Source organism: Emys orbicularis, chromosome 2 (assembly GCF_028017835.1).
Source record: "Emys orbicularis isolate rEmyOrb1 chromosome 2, rEmyOrb1.hap1, whole genome shotgun sequence".
In the NCBI taxonomy this organism is placed as follows: domain Eukaryota; kingdom Metazoa; phylum Chordata; order Testudines; family Emydidae; genus Emys; species Emys orbicularis.
In genome coordinates, this window is record NC_088684.1 from 13,128,540 (window position 1) to 13,146,120 (window position 17,581).

Sequence of the window (17,581 nt, forward strand, 5' to 3'; positions counted from 1 at the left end):
GACCCTACATTATTTGGTGCTTGAAATAAACACAAAGTACCTCATTCTCACTATCCCAATACAGCATGATTTTAATTAAAGTGCATGGAAGTCATGACCCTACACAGCTTTTTCTAGCTCCTTAGACATTTTCCATTGGTGATAAGAACCAGAGAAGGATGTTTATGAAATATTCCGTTTAACCTGTGCGGGTTAAATAAGGACTTGCGCTTGTATGGTGCTGTGTTCCTCCTGCATGGTGCTATTCTGTTTTGTTAAGGTATTATCCCACATTCAGCATTGTGGTATCTGAATACCTGATAGCTCGGCACCCTCAACTCAAGTGGTTTGAGCGTTGGTCTGCTAAACCCAGGGTTGTGAGTTCAATCCTTGAGGGGGCCACCTAGGGCTCTAGGTCAAAATCAGTACTTGGTCCTGCTAGTGAAGGCAGGGGACTGGACTCGATGACCTTTCGAGGTCCCTTCCAGCTCTATGAGATAGGTATATCTAATCAACTTCTGTGGCTGTTCAGGCCTGATCTAAAACCCCATTTAAGATAATGGAGAGACTCCCACTGCTTTCTGTGGGACTTGGCTCAGACCCCTAGATGCTTAAATTATAACTAAAATTTCTAATACGGGGTCTGATCCTGCTCTCTAGACTGAGACTCAATGGAAATAGGAATGAGTCCTCTACAATGACAAGAAATGAACACATCATATTTAAATGGTTAGGGCTTACCTGGCAGAAATACATTGATAGAGATGATGAATGAGCTGTGTTAAGTACAGATACAGTTGCACATAAAACTACATTTCGGCTCCAAATGTGAATGAAGATAATTTGAATTCTGTGATGCGTGAATCGGTATATTAGTAACGTGCAAATGAATAGAAAAATTGTTCAGACTCCAGCCTTAAAACAAAGTTAACTAGGTAGAAGGAGATATATCAGTGTAAATTGTTAAATCCAACACTCATCCTCTTCAGGTGCCTGAATCACCATTCCATTGCACCAGCTTTATGCTAGGGCAGCTCCATTGAGACAAAGAGAAGACATGACCAGCCCCAAAAGCTTACAGTCTAGGACAAGGCACAAGGTGAGTAACAAACAGTTGGAGGGAATGGGGAAAGGAGGGAGGTCAAAGGTAATGTTAATAAGATTGTTTGGTTACATAGGTTAGCTATGTGCATAGCAAGATAGTTCCAGGTCTATGGTGAGGAGGATTTCCAATCACTGCAGAATGAGGATGGAAAATGGATATAGACTACGGGGCAGGTGAATGCTGTTTATTTTACTATATGGCCCAGTTTTGCAAACTCTATGTAGTGAATAAACAGACTGGAAGTAGAGCTGACTGGGAATCTTGTGTGGGAATGATTTTTTCAGTGGAAATATAGTTTCTGTGAAATGCAACTTTTTGATTTTGGTGAAAACAAATATTTTCATCAGGAAATTCTAAATGAAACATTTTGTTTTGGGTCAGTTTGAGACAAATTGGAATATTTTGTTTTGTTGAACTGACCTGCATTTATTTTTGTTTTGAATCAGTTCAACAAAACATTAAATTATATTTCCCTATCAATTCATTGCCTTATGTGAATTGTAGTTTGGACCCCCATTCTCTCCTATGGGCCAGACTCCCTGGAAAACTACATCTCCTATAATGCAATATGGAGTCCCATCTGACCAAGACGCTTGGTGCATCATTGGCCTCACATGAGTCTCAATATACTGGGGGATGTAGTCCAGCCAGGGGGAGAGTGTGGGCATCAGGTTCCTGAAATATATCTTCCGTGAGGCAACGCCCAACTATGGGAAAACCTAGTTTAACATTGAACTGACTTGAAATGGAGCTTCAGGTCAGCTCCACAAACCACAGTGAAACATTTTTATTTCGGCTATGTCAGTATTTTATTTTGACTGAAAATGACAAAACTAAATGTTTCTTCATTTCTAAATCACATTTTCCTGGACTCTCCATTTCATAGAACAATCAAAAAATTTCACTTTCCAATTTGGGCTGAAAACAAATGGTGACATTTTGGAATTTCCCAGGGGATGGAGATTCCCCTTTCATTCAGCTCTACCTGCAAGACAGTCAGTGTGGGATCTACCACCAATAATAAATCCACCTATGAGAAAGGCAAGACTGAAAGCAGCTGTGAAAGGGAAAGGACATGTAATGAAAAATGTATTTCCTATGTTAGAGATTACACCGGTGTGTAAAAGAGGGCACGTCAACTAATATTAGACTGGACACTGGGAGCCTGATTCACCACTCTGTCATACCAGTTCAACTCCAATGTGACTCCAGTGGGTTCCCTTTCAGTCTAATAGTATATTTAACACCACAGTCTTCACTCACATTTACATTGAGCACGTGATAGCATGCTCTTCCAGGTGTAACCCCCCTCCTTTCCTCCTTTGGTTACTTGGGAGCAGGCAACGTTCATCTGTGTGCCTTGGCGCCTGATGTTGTTGACACGAAAGGAGATCCTGAGTATTCCGGTGGTGATGTTGGATAGATGGGAATCCTCTATCCACCACTGTGCTGCAGTCCTTTTACTTGGAAATTAAAATTGGCGTCCCTCTAACTGATTGAGCCCTGTACACACTCAATGGCATGCCATGGGAGCCTCCAGGAATAAACCTGAGCTAATCTGTGCAATGGGTCTAACTCCTAAATACTAATTATAAACAATATACACCCAATATACACTTAGATCAGAGTGAACACACCTTTACTTAACAATTTAAGAAAACATGTTATAACAGACTGAGATTAAAGGTCACCACTAACTTAAATTAGCAGGGGGCAGTTCAACAAAGCAATTAACAAAGACAGTTTACAGTAGTAAATGAAACATATCTAACTTGCATTTACACTGCCACCATGTGCCCCACCCCAGCGTGTGCACTCCGCTGGATTCCAGAGTTCTAAACACTGGCTTGCATGGACGTGCTTGGACATCTTGAAGCTGGAGACAGAACTCCGTTGGTCCAGTGAATTAATCCAGCCAAGGCAACAAGCTGCACAATCCCTCTGAAGATGGAAGTTGCCTTAACCAAATGTCAGTAAGCCTGGGTTCTGATCTGATGAGAAGGCCACTCTTCCTCTTCTCAGACTCAGACAAACTCTTAAAGTCGCTTTGCTGTCCCCCTTTCCCAAAAAAGGGTGGCGGTTACTCACACTGCCTTCACTGCAAGCCCAGCTCAGTCAGCTCCAGACACAGCAACAGTCTCTGCCCTGGCTCCAGTGAAGCCACCAACCACCTACGAGGCTCCCTGCTCGATCAAAGCCCCAGCCGGCTCTCAGCAGCAGCTTCTGGCTTCCTAGCAGGTGTTAGCGGCAGCTCCTGATATGGGCAGAGCTCCACACAAGCAAGCTCAGTTCTCCACAAAATGGAGCCCACCGCATGCGCCTCCTGCATTCCCTGGGAGAGGAAGACTCTCCCTTCCCTAAGACATCGTGGGAGTTGTAGTCTTCAAGGCAGGATCTCCCAACAGGGTCTTCCCAACAGGAACACTCCCAATAAAGTTCAGAGGCCCCTGTAGTAAAGGGGGCCTACACAGGTAAATCAGAACAGCGGAAATCAGAAGGGGAAAAAAACCCTACAGTGCGTTGGGTAAAACAAAAATGTGTCACCCTCCAGAATCCAAACTACACAAGTGGCTAGTGAGTGGAGATTATGAGTGGAAAAAACAATGGAAGATGCCATTATACGAGAAAGCCAAAGCCTCTCCCACCAATGTCTCCATGGAGACCTTCTACCGTGGCCAGAGTGCACTACTTAAATAAGCAGAGAAGGACCCTTTAACAAAATGGGAGGAAATCTTTATTAGCTGTTTTTGTACAGAACCTAGCACACAGGGTTCCAATTCTGATGGGGCTACCAAATTATTATTATTATTAATAATAATGATCTACAGCTCAGCTTAACCTTTTTGTGCCAACCTCTGCAAAACATGTAGAATGATTAGGGCTGGTAGAACTATTCATTAATAATATCTGATATAATCATAGCCCCCTTTTCATTCAGCAAATCATTTATGAACCTGTCTCCTTTTCTTCCTGTGAATTCATTGTTCATAAAAATTCAACCAATAGTCTCAATAAATAATATTAATCCTGTGGGCTCCTGGCTTCAGCTATTCACTATTTGTGTTGCATGTCTGGTTGCCAAAGGTACATAGCATGGTACTGTTTCCTGATTGGGTAAATGATGGTTATGAAACAAGAGAATAACAAAGAGCAAGTAATGGATAATGAGTGTCGGGTGCAAATTTTGGGATAATCTAATTTTTTGTACTAATATGCATTCAACTTTTGGGATGTGTGATCATATCATAACTGCGAGTCACAGAAAGCAAACAATATGGTCCATGAATTGTATTCAGGGCTTTTTTTCTTGAAAATATCTCATGTACACGCACGCACACACGTAAAACAAGTTGAATTTCACGGTTGAAAGAGTCTATCTAACTACTTATGCCTCACTTCTGCAATGCACTTAAGCCAGGACTTTAAATTAAGCATGTGCTTAAGTGCTTCATGGAATAGGAACCGGCTGCCGAGTCAAGGCTTACATTTCTATTTATGAAATCTCCAGGTTTGATACTGTTCTGGCTTACACCAGATTTACACTGCTGTAACTACATTGATTCCATGAAGCTACTATTAATTTGCCCCAGTGTAAGTGAGATCATAAACATATCGTATACTGCCATAAATTCTCATTAATATCTGGCCACGTATCTTTTATCACTTGATTAATTTTAATTTATGTCTTTATTAGATGAATGTATCTTCCCCTCCCTCCCCCCACTATTCCTTTTATCTTATTAAAAAAGAAAAAAAAAACTTTTGAACTAAAAAAAAAGAAATCCCAATCTAATTGTTTTTGTCCAGCTCTGCTGCTGATATTGACTTTAGTGATCATGAGACATAATTATGAGTCTAATTAAAATGGTAAATAAATAAACACTCTATATCGAAAGTCAAATTATAATAATGTGATTTTTTTAGTGTAGTAGGGCAAATACACACCACACTGAACCTTTGCATGAATTATACATGAGACTTTATGGATGACTTACCTTAATTTGAACAACCCAAACAATAAAGAAAAAATCTGTAACTAGATTTCTGCAGGGGAAAAAGAAGCAAGAATCAGATTTGTGATCACTCTTTTTGACGCTGACATCCCTGCTTTGTAATCATGCTAAAAATGCTTTTGTAAACAAAGCTGTTTCTGTTCTGTTGTCCTCCTGCATGTTAACTAAACCTTGCGTTTTTTCTCTCTGTTTTCATTATAGTATGTTTATGCCAGACTCTTTGTAAGTTGCTTTGAGGAAAAGTCATTCTCTTTAATGGGAAACTGTAAAGCCATTGTGGAAACAACAAATAAAATGTGTAGAATCATGAATCCTGAAGACAAAACACAAGAGATACGTTCAGATCTAAAAATTACTGATCATGCAGAAAGAAGGCATCATCGTGACAGTCATTTCACTGTTAGAGATTTTGGCTTCAATGTGCAAAGCATTAAGGACCATATTTTATCATGAGACCTCAATCCAGATCCCCAGTGCTTGAGATATGTTCAGGAAAACAATGCACAAGGAAGCTACATAAATATTTGCATGCAGGGGCGGCCAGAACGCGGGGGCCAAGGGGCCATGTCCCCATCACTTTTAAAAGTGGGAGGGTTATGCCCTCCCACTTTTTATGGGCTGTAAGCGAGAGCCACGGGAGGGGAGGGGAGTGGAGGGGAGAGGAGAGTGGAGTGAGCAGGGGGCGGGGTCTTGGGGGGAAGAGTTGGTGCAAGGGTAGGGCCTCAGGGGGAAGAGGTGGCATGGGGGGCGGGAACACGGTTCAGGCGCTGGTGGCCCCCCACTTTTAGGGAGCTTCCATGCTCCTGCTTACACAGCCCCTGTGAGAGGAAAAGGAAGATAACTTCACGGGGCTAATGGTACTGTTAGGACAGGAGTTACCAGATAGTGCTGTTATACAGTCTTACATTTTTTTAAAATGTATGATCAGGGTACAGTTTTCAGTGAACAGTGTGGAGTTTAAAACAAACAAAAGGAAGTATTACTTCACACGCCGCACAGTCAACCTGTGGAACTCCTTGCCAGAGGATGTTGTGAAGGCCAAGACTTTAACAGGGTTAAAAGAAGAACTAGATAAATTTATGAAGGATAGGTCCATCAATGGCTATTAGCCAGGATGGGCAGGGATGTTGTCCCTAGCCTCTGTTTGCCAGAAGCTAGGAATGGGCGACAGGGGATGGATCACTTGATGATTATCTGTTCTGTTCATTCCCTCTGGGGCACCTGGCATTGGCCACTGTCAGAAGACAGGATATTGGACTAAATGTATCTTTGCCCAGTATGGCCATTCTTATGTTCCTCAAAAAAATGCTTGCTGCTTAGTTTTGTGATATGGCTTCTTTTTGGGTGAGCTGTATCAAGCAGCAAGAGAGTTTGTTTCTGCCTTAATCTCTCTGGCTAAAGTCAAACCTTGAGGCTCCTTGGAAACCAGACATTGGTGTTTAAATTGAGATTAAGGGAAGAGGATATTAAATATGTGCTGTTTGTGAACACCTCTGTTCCAGGATTGGGTACATAGTGAAATAAATCAAGGTAAACTAAGAAAATACCCAGACTCCTGAATACTAATTTCTTCTCCAACAGGAAACCTAGATCACTTTGTGGGGGAATATAAAGGTCAAGTTATGAGTTCAAGTTCACTTTCAAGGTCCTCTGTGCCCTATCCCTGTTCTACCATCAATCTCAACTTTTGAGAGGTCAACCTCCAACTCTGATTGGCTCATAATGCCAACTTCCATCACCTACTTGTTAAATTTTCAAACAAGCATGTTCTTGCATTCGCCCATGCTGCCTGTCATGCATGGGAGGAGCTTCACATAAACATCCACAAAACCAACTCATTATCCGCCTCAAAACTCTCCTTTGTTGTGATGCCTACAAAAAGGTTCGTGTATGGTCTATTGCTATGCTGTGACCATTTTTGATCATGTTGACCTGTGTTGTTTCCTTGTACTCCCTCCCCCATCTGTCTATCTGTATCCATCTGTTGCCTCATGTCTTATATTTAGGATGTAAGCTCTTTGGATCTTGAATTGTCTTTTTTAGTCTGTGTCTGTACAGCACCTACCACAATGGGGTTCCCGCCCATGACTGGGGCTCAAATAATAATACATAATAATAATAATAATAATAATATGGGCTTGAGCATGGGGAGATTGAGATACACAGGTCTGATTGTTTTGAAAGAGGCAGCTATAGTATAGAAATTATATGCCAGATAGTAGAATAGACACCTCTTGAAATGGCATTTGAAGACAATGGGAATTAATTAAAGCAGGGTGCCCTAGATGGTGGAGAAAGGATCTACCATTTGCAGCTCTGAAAATATAGAAAGGGGACACATAGAGAAGTCAGATGGTCAAGGAGCACAGGGGACAAGGATGACAAACAGGGAGAGATGATGTAGAGATGATATAGAGTGGAAGGAACACATCAGTGGATGATATCTGAGAGTGAGAGAGATTTTGTAAAACAGAGAAAGCCAGTGAAGATCTGAAGGGTGTGTGTGTGGATGAAGATGTGTTCTCACCCCAGGATCTGGGGATGAAGAGAAGGCATTATATTTAGACATATAAGGCTGTGTGGTGAAGCAGGGGAACCACCCACTAGCACACAAGGGGTTAAGGAGAGCCTTTAGCCCCAGCTAGCCCCGCCTTGTTATACCTGCAGCCAATGCCTGGCCAGGAGGGGGAAGAAAAGAAGGGAGCCTGGCTCAGTTCAGGACTGACTGGTGATAAGGCAGGAGCTAGATGTCTCCCTGCCTGAAGGGATAGTGCACCGACCTGCCAGCCAGGGTAGCCACCTGGAAGCAAGCTCTGGCTCCCCAACCAAGGGAGATGGCGAAGGAACTCCCAGCACTGGAGGTAACTGACTGAGTGATCCACAGAGACATTGTAGTTCTCATCCCACCAGCTTGCAGCTGCCCCTCCTGAAGGAGCTTGGGACCGCAGCAAGGTGCCATCCAGACCCAAGAGGGAATGCTGCAGGAAGCAAACCACCCAGTAGATGAGACTAGAGGGGCTACACCCCAAACTGAATGGACTAACAAGTGGGCTAGGACCTGTGGAGAAGGAGGGCCCAGGTCCCTTGTCCCTCTCCCCCCCACAGCCTTAAAGGCTAAGGCCATTCAGCCAGCTTGGGGCTGAGAACTAGGCAATCTAACTCGTAGGCCACCCAGCCGCCCAAGCCCAGGTTACAGACTGCAAGGTGGCTCCCAAAACTATCAAAAGGTTTTGGGTGTCCCTTGAGACTTTTGGCTCGTTCAGCGTCTACTGACCCTGGAAGTCCCCCAATAGCTCACAAGAGCACTTTGTAGTTCCAGACAGAGACAAGCAGTAAAATCCTGTGGTAATAAACACATACAAAAGCTTGCACGCCCGCAGCAGCAGTGTCTTTGGCTAAAGAAAATAAACAAAACTGGGAATTAAACCAAATTTCTTCTATCCTCGCTTTGACTTCCTTGTTCCGGAGGGAAATCTAAAGAGAGTAACTTTCCTCTTGTTACTGCAGGAAGGAAGATGCGAGAGAAGCACAGGAGAGGCTAGTTTTGCATTATTTTCAGCCCCCAGGCAGTTCACAGCACTGCTAGGAGGCAAGGGGAAGCCATGTGTTAGTAGGTGGCAGTAGGAGTTAGCTCTTCTGGCTACCAGTGACACACAACTTCTCAGGCAGGCCATGTACAAGATGATCACAAGATATTAAAAGAAACCCTCAAACACAACAACATGACCCCTCTCACCACCAAAACCATGAAATGAAAGAGGAGATCGGAGGGGATTATCACAGGAGAAACCCTGGAGGACAGCACATTGGGTTGAAAAGGGATGGAGCAAGATAAGGGTTTATGAAGCATAAAATCATGTAGATGTCAAAATATTAGCAACATCAAGCTTTAAAAAAAGACAGAGATTGAGACAGGGCAGTACAGCAAAGAGGATTTCAGCAGATCCTCTGCAGAGGAGGAGGAGGATGGGGGATGGCAGGGGAAGGAAGAGGAATTAAGCTGTACTGGGTGAACAGAAGAACAGCATTTGAGAAAAGGAGAGTAGGGAGATGGGAGTGAATATGTCAGATCCTGTATGCCAGAGACTGGGATTTAGGTGTTCATGCCTAGTGGCTGAAGCAGGAGTCAGGCCTAGTGGTTGGGGCAGTAGGCAGTAGCCAGGAATAGGAGCTCAGGGTCAGAGCTGGAGTCAGAGACCACATGCCAGAGCCAAAAGTCAGAGTTGGAATTAGATGTCAGGAATCAGAGCTGAGAGTCAGAACTGGAGTCAGAGGCCAGATCCAGAGGAGACCCGAATCTGAAGCCAGAACCTGGCCCTGCAGGAGGACAATAACAGCAGGAAAGATACATTAGTATTTTTTACCTTATTAGAGAACAAGGCAGAAAGGTCTGCAGCGCTCTCAAGCTCATCTGCCTCAAGCCACATACCATTCCTAGGAGCCCTGGGGACCCATTACTCTGCCAAACAGAATGAAACTGGATTGTCACAGAGACCAATCCACAGAGGAAGAGCGATAGACCCCTATGTTACTGCCTTATGCATATGGGCTGCTATATGCAATTTTGTTGATTTGACAGACTCTCTAATTTGGGACAGGACAGTCTGTGGCACTTGGGATCACCACCTGCAGGAATGGCAGCTCTGGGAGGGCGATCTCATGTTAAACGGATGCTTAGACAAGGGTATCAAGAGAAAGGCGGAAAGCTCCAGAAGCCACAAGACCCATCTGAAGTACATGCAGTGAGACACAGCAAAGGAGAGCAGGTGGCCAGCAGTCTGCACCCATAGAGAGATGCATTTACTGTGGGAGACAGCATGAGCAGGTAAAGAGACGCGCCCCACACTAGGACAGCATTGCAAGGGAAGTGGGAAGTTGGACCACTATAGCAGTGTGTGCAAGAGCAGAAGGTCTCAGAAAGATTCAGCCATACTTATACAGGAGGGGGATGGCCCATTTGACAGCAGTGATGACATCATGACTCTCTCCTTGAGTTCAAGAGCATATCAGATTTAGGCTGTTAGGACAGGAAAGCAACAAGGACAATGCCAACCTCCGTGCATGCCCCAATGTTAAAATGGAAACACTCTGTGATTGCAGGAGGCCCAGCTATCTAGCTGAAATGTGATTCCCTGGGGTGAATTAGACTCAGATATACTCCTTACAAAGAGTAGGAACAATCTAATAATATACAATGAAAGCATAATGCAGCCCATAGCAAAATGTGCCCTCCTAGTTACTATCCCAAAAAATAACAGATGGTACCGACTGGAGTTTGTGGTGGTGGGTGGTAAGCACAACAGACCCTTCTTAGGGAATAGAGAGATCATCACAGAACAGACAGACAGAGAACCACCCAGGGACCAACCCCACAGGAAGGGAGTAGACTCCACTGAGACAGTTTGCTAGACTCGGGGAAAGGTGACGGAGATAGAGATAGGTCACTCCCGGTGTGGTTGCCTGTTGAGGAGACCAAACTATTTGAAAGACTATGTAACCAGCAACATGTGTGGTAAAGACAAGACACCAACTCTGCTATATGATATCAACCTCTAGCCAAAGGGACATGGAGTGGGTGTCTGAGCATCAATTATTTGTGTTTATATTTAAATGTTTGTATAACAGGGAAAATGTATCATGATCAGTGGAACTGGAGTCAGAGGGCCAACTCCTCTGGAGGGGCTGTTATTGATGGGACACCAAGAAAAACAGGGAACGTGGCAAGTTATGCTGGAAGCTACACAACCACATGGACAGTGCAGTGCATGGGATTTAATGAAGTTGCACTTGTTCAACTTAACCTGCATTCAGCTTCACTCTTTGCTAATGAAACAATTCCCACGGGCTATCACTGTTTGAAGCAATGCTGGCATATTTTTGGCTTCTTGAAAGGGTATGGAATATTTTCTCTCTTTTTGTATAGACAATTTAATTTATAACGAGGGTCTCAGTGAGTTTCCTTTCCTCTGTGCTGGATAATCCTCATTCTTCAGTTCTAGCACACTTTGTGCTGAGCCTGATTTGCATTTTTTATATAGGCAAAATCCAAACCAGGCTAGGTCACTTTCTGCAGGTGCTCTGGGTGACATGTAAGAAAACATTGTCCTCTACTTTGCCTACATTTTTTGCATCTGCATGCATTCCTTTTGCAAGTCAAATTTACAACCTTAGAGGCAAACATCATTAAGTTTTTATACCAGATACATAATGTAAAGCTTTCTCAGCTTAAAATTCCCCAAACCTAATCCAAACTTTGTATGCATACCTAGATTTTTGAATACATTTGTAATTACAGGTGCCTCTTTGGACTGCAGTATTTTTGTCCAGTTATTTATTAAAGATGAACTATCAGCAGGTGAATGCCTTGGACTGAGTTTTGAACAGCATGGATTAGCACATGTGGCTTTGAGTTGGGAGGGTGTCAGGGAATCACATATATATTCATTTCAATTTTTGTGACTGCCCTCAACTGAAATGTGGATGAACAAGTACATATTCTTCCATTCATCCCACTATTCATAGTTGCACTGGTTGGAACTAGGACATTCCATTGTTCCACCACTGTCCAGGCACTCCTGTTCCTCCCATCCATGGGTGGAAGAGGATTCAAGATTCCTGGCCTGGGACAGCATTACCCTCACTGGATTGCTGTGGAGAGCAAGAGAAAAACTTTGTTTCCCCCCCAATCCATGGAGGAGCAAGAGAGGAAAAATCTCAACCCATACTAGGCCCAGGGGACATGGGAAGAAGACACATCAGGTTGTACAAAGATGGGATGAAGATACACGTGTCATTCACATCCAGTTAGCATCCTCTTTGTGCACCATTACTAAAGCGCTAGTGATTGGTGAACCTGAAAGCCTGGCATTACATTTGTCTCCGATAAGCACCTAAGAGTTTGGATGCGTATCTGATACTCCCCCATCCCCCCCTTTGTAGTCTGACCTCCTTTGTAACAAAGGCCACAGAACTTCCCTGAATTAATTCCTGTTTTAACTACAGCGTATCTTTAAAAACAATCCAATTTGATTTAAAAATTGCCCGTGATGGAGAATCCACTGCAACCCTGGTAAATTGTTCCAATGGTTAATTACCATCACTGTTAATTTGCACCTTATTTCTAGTCTGAATTTGTGAAGCTTCAACTTCCAACCACTGGCTCTTGTTATACCTTTGTCTGCTACACTGAAGAGCCTTTTATCATCATTTATTTGTTCCCCAGACAGGTACTTACAGACTATGATCAAGTCTCCCCTTAACATTGTCTTTTGTTAAACTCAACAGATTGAGTTTTGAGATTCCAATTATTTCAGTGCAGTTTAATGCCAGGGTGAATTTGACCCATTAAATTTCATTGATACCGTTTTTCTTTCTTTGACTGGAGTTGGACTTGACTTTGGTATATATGCACAACCGTTGTTTATTAGTATTATTACTATTCGTTTTACATTAGGGCTCAAATACACTGGGTGATGTGCTGCAAACACACAGAAATGCCTGGTTCCTGCTCTGAAGAGCGTAAACTATTATTTGTCCACCTAAACACCTGTGGATTTTTGTTTGCAGATATGCCAGCCTCACTTACTGTTTTCCATAGATAGAAATGTTGATTGATTGATTGATTGGACTCTCTTGAAATACCACCACTTTCTTCTTGCTTGCAGTTGTGGAACCCACAGGCTATGACACATGACTGTTTAATCTATCCATCCATTATACAATGCCTTCTTTGAAGGTTGAGAGCCCTCGTCATACTGGATGTCACATTGTGTTACCTGCTTCATTGAAAAAGGAATAAAAAAAAAATGTCTCTGTTCAGGTTTAGTTCTATAAATGGGTGGAAAGAGAGGGGGAGGGGCCAGAGGGTCTAATTTTTTTTTCGGAGCCAGTTCCTCCATCACCACTAAACACCCGAGAGAAACTACATTTTTTTTGCATTTTCATTTCCCCAATATGCAGTTATCTAACTTTATGTTTCTCAACCTCATTAAGCTTGGATTTGAGCTGACTGTCTTGAGGAATATAGCGGCTCAGAATTAATGATGGCATATTGCTTAAAAAAGAAAGCAGACATATTGTTAATGATGACATATTGCTGAAAAACGTACCGCAGTTCATAAGACTGCTGAAAATTTGAAATCTACAGCAGGGCTTCAATAATTTGAGAGGGCCAAGTTCAATCCCGTGCAGGTCCACTTTGAGCTGCTCTGGGAGACTCTGTTTCCACTATTATCATATCTGATATGCATCATTACTTTTTGCATGCTAAGGTTCAGCATCTAATGGGGCATTGTGATAACCAACCTGAATTGCAAGGAGATGCAGCTTCCTCTTTTCCCTTCGAATTGAATTTAGCTACGGAAGAGGTTAGAACAAAGATAGTGAATATCTACATACCAAATCCACCCCAGAACGCTTATGCAATAAATATCTGGTTAGGAATAATATGAAGGATAGTAAGGCCGCACAGCAGCAGAGAGCCTTTGGGCACAGCTAGCCCCACACTGTTATCCCTACCGCCAAGGCTGGAGGGGGAATAAAGGGAGAGAGCCTGGCTCAGTTCAGGGCTAACTGGCCAGGAAGGAGGGAATGCTCTGCCTTGAAAGAGCTTTGCTTGCCATGTTGCAGAGACAGGCCTGCTAGCCGGAGCAGTCACTGGGGAGGAACAGCGAGACCTCAAAGAGCAAACTCCACTTGAAACAGAGACTGTTTGGGAAACCAAGCCCAAAGGGGTCTTAGTCCATGACTGGGGCACATCACTATCTCTGTGGGGGCTTTCATATCTCTCTGGTTTCATACCTAGTGAGAATGTTGGTCTTTGGGCCCTGCTCCCTTTGTGTCTCTTCAAATTCCAAGCTGAGCTGTAAGAGAGAAGCATAGTCTACCACAGCAAGTGGAACTGATCCCCAATCCTTATTGGGCACTCTCAGTTTTCTCATCTCACTTATGAACTTGCAGGTAACTGCTCCCTTGGACTAAGCCTTAGGGAGGCCTTAATGAAACAGATATAAACCAGGAAACATCAGTAGGAGAAACACCAGGGATTTTGATGTTTCTTATTTCAGGGGAAAGCTTTCTAGGCTACTTTGGTCCTCACAGATTTCATTCATTTTTAGTCCTTTAGAAGAAAGAGAGAAACATCTTTCTGGACATTCAGTTTTCTGGAAGATGTCAGGTGTTCCCATGTACAAGGGCCCATGAACTATCCCTATGCTCATCTACCAGACAAGAACAAATAAGAAGCCAGTTCAATGACTGTCACCTGAGGACCTCTCTGACAATGTATTCATTGCTGTGTCCTTTCTTCAAAGCTTACTTTTTAAATACTATAGGCCACATGTTCCCATTGGTGCATGCTTACTTCTCCTGTTGTCGTCTTGTTGCATACCTGTATCTGAGGTCAGGATTTGGCCCCATAGTAACTGTACTTCTACCATCATGTTGTATATCTGAATGTTTTACTGCTTCTAATAATATTATTATGATTGCTGCTTGGCGCTCTGCAATACTCAGGAAGAGACAAGGGGTAAAACCTTCCAAAAAGCCTAGATACCTTTGAGGATGTGGGCCTAAGTGATTTATGAGCCAAAGTCCCATTGACTTTCTGTGAGATTTAAGGACCTAAGCCATTTTTTTAAAAATATGGGATTTAGGCACTTTTGAAATTTTACCCCAAGATCTTTGCCTCAATTAATTTAGCCTGAGGCCCATATTCTGCATCAGTTAAAGTCAGTTCCAGGACTAACACCATCTTCATCCTTATCTGCATGAAATTAAAAGTGCACCCTCACCATGGTGTGCCTTGCCACCTCGCATCATTTACTCCTCAGGGAGAGCAGTGTCAAGCCACAAATTATCCAAGCAATACAACTGGGACACCAAGTGTGCTGAACGGGACCAAATTATATCAGCTCTAAGGCTCTCCATTCAAAAACGCACTTAAGCACATGCTTAACTTTAATCGTGAGAGTAGCCCTATTCAAGTCAAGATAAGTTAAGCATGTGCTTAAAGATAATATGCTCAAGTGCCTTGTTTAAACTGGGTCCTAAAGGCAGTGAAAATTTTCTGTCTGGGCCCATTTCAAAACCCACTGGAGCCAACGGGAGACTTTCCATTGATTTCAATGGGCTTTGAGTCAGATCTCAATAGTGGTGTGGGGCCTGATCTATTGAAGTAAATGGAAAAAAAAGTTGACACTGGAGTCCTTGGTAAATTAAGAGATTTAGTGGAAGAAGAGGAGTCAAATGAGGAGAGGGTGTTCATTTGGTGCTCAAAGGGGGAAGGAATTTTAAGCACAAGAGGCAACACAGAGGAAGGTCTGAATACGAGAGTAGGAGATGGACATTTAAAGGGAGTTAGAAAGTCTTGGAAGCAAGTAAATAGCAAGAATAGGAGAAAGAGGGAATGGGAGTTCTGATGGGAGCGGGGACAAAGACCTGCAGAGACATGACAAGAAGCTTGAACTTCATATGAAAGATCTCATGTACCTTTAATATCATTGCACATTATTTTTGTTTCATATGTACTATGTTGCCTTACATGCTGAAAAAATCTTCCATCAACAAAACAAATGAAGAAAAGAAAGGAATCAGACTCCTGAGACTTTTAATAACAGACCTTTCCCCCCCCCCCAGCTTCATTTTACCATTACAAGTGACTGTTTCCTCTATTAGCAGCCTGTGATTACCTAATCAATAGTGTTGCATGAGTAATGACAAAGGTCAGCACAGCCAGCTAAGTTCCACCCACTCCACCTAGCTTGTATTACTCAAACTTTTCTTCCTTTGTTTCCCATTGCCAGGTAAGAGGCCGTTAGTGCTCTCTGAAAATGGCAGTCTGGCTGGGTGTGCGAAGAATAGTAATAATTATTATTACAATTAGAAGCATCTTGGGTTTTGAGGCTTTTCCTGTGATATCAAAGTTTTGTTGCTATGGAGAGGTGAAATTAAGAAAAGGAACATTCTGGCTGAACATCAGGAAAAGTTAGTGAGATTTATTAGCTTGTAGAATAATCTCCCAAGTAAATGGAGGAAACCACATAGCTAGCTTTTTAAATTAGACTGGATCATTTCTTTATTGTGCTAGAATGCTTTAATGCTGTCTCCTATCTCCCCCTCCCTCTACTCTTGGGAAGCAGTCCCTGTCAAAATTTGCTAAACCACCACCTTATCTTTGAAATCCGTCTATAAAACCTACTTGTGCCTGGATGACTATAAGTCTGACTGTCAGCCCTTGGTTAAGTTAAGCACCACCTGTGACTACTAATTTATGCAAACACACCTGTGTCTCCTGTTACCATGTCCTCCGATTCCAATCCCCTCATTTGTTTCTGTTGCATATTGCCTAAATCCTAGACAGTGAGCTCCCTGGGGTAGGTCCTGTACAGTTCCTCATAAAATAAGCCTTTAATTCCAGTTTGGAATTCCTAGGCACTACTGCAATAGAAATAATAATTAATAGGAGCAGAAGAATTACTGTATGGAACAATCCTGCCCAGTGGGGAATAATCTAGGTACTATATCCTAATGCCTTTTCCCCACCCCTAGTTTCTATGATAAGAAATGTTTCTTTACCTAGGGGAGCCTAGAAAAATTGGAAGTACAGAGTATGTGAAATTCCAAATGTACAGACTAGGGGTGGGATTTTCTAAAGGGCTCCATGTTAGCCCAAATCTGCTCCCATCAAACTCAATGGCAAAATTTCCACTGACTTCAAAGGCAGCAGAGATATGCTTTGTATCTAACTCTCTGTCTCTTGTCCCTTAAGCCTGTGTAGATGGTACATTAAGGCAGTAGTTCTCAACCTTTTTTCATTTGCGGACCCCTAAACAATTTCAAGTGGAGGCGCAGATCTCTTTGGAAATCTTAGACATAGTCTGTGGACCCTCCGGGGCCTGTGGAACACAGGTTGAGAACCACTGAATTAAGGAACCTATATTCATATTTTAATAAATACTTTATAAAGTGTTCAACGGGTCTATTTCTACATCTGTATCCCATGACATGACATCAAGCAGGCCACAGACCTAGTTTCACATTTCCACGTTAAGCAAACATACACCAGTGGCCTGATTTGGATCTCAAACTGGGTGGCGTTTCAGTTCCAATAGAGGAGCCCCTCAAAAGACAAGTACTCACCATGGCACCATAGGAGCTACTGTACTCTGGCTGAGAAATGTGGTAAGCCATTGTGAGCCCTAAACTATAAAGACACCGACCAGGTTCAGTTTGTAAGCCATGCGTCACCATGTTCAACCAGGCTCCTTGTTCTCCATGAACAGTTCAACAAGCCCCACTTCAAACTTGTAATAAAGATTAAGTGAGCCCATCCTGTGGGAAAGGTTTTAATGTCTTTTCGCTTTCAAGGGGCAAAGTATCAAACCTGGATGGCCACACATCTCCAAGTGCACCTTCTGTAAATGCAAAAGCTACCTACAAAACTGAGCACATAAGTGCGCACTTACACATTGGACATCCAAATTCA